We start from the raw sequence: 506 nt of genomic DNA on the forward strand, positions 1-506 counted from the left end.
AACTTAAAGTATAATAACAATAAAAAAATAAAAAATAAAAATAAAAATTCTATTAAAAGTATCATGAATAAAATATTTCTTATAGTTCCTATTTTACTATGATTTTTATCAGGACTCCATTTAGAAATGTATCCAGTAACTATACAACACGTTCATTTTCTGAATTTTTATGAATGTGCCCTCTGAAATCAAATGATGTTGTTTTCACTCAGAGTCTTATGTGATATATGATGTGGGGCTTCAAGAATTTTCTCTGGAAGACCCTCCTAAGGATTTTAGTTAGAAAGTCACATGATTGTATTTGATCTCTAGACAGCTCTGGAAGCAGAGTATAGAATTGTCTTGACTCAGGGAAGAATGGAGGCAGAGATATCATTCAGTAGCATTTTTAACCATCAAGATGAGAAAATACGGAAAATGGAAGGCAAAAAATATGACAATTGAAATTTAGAGGAAGGAACTGAATTAGGAAATGTTTGAGAGTAAAAATTGTACAAATAGAGACG

Source organism: Colobus angolensis, unplaced genomic scaffold (genome assembly GCF_000951035.1).
Source record: "Colobus angolensis palliatus isolate OR3802 unplaced genomic scaffold, Cang.pa_1.0 Scaffold625, whole genome shotgun sequence".
Taxonomy (NCBI): domain Eukaryota; kingdom Metazoa; phylum Chordata; class Mammalia; order Primates; family Cercopithecidae; genus Colobus; species Colobus angolensis.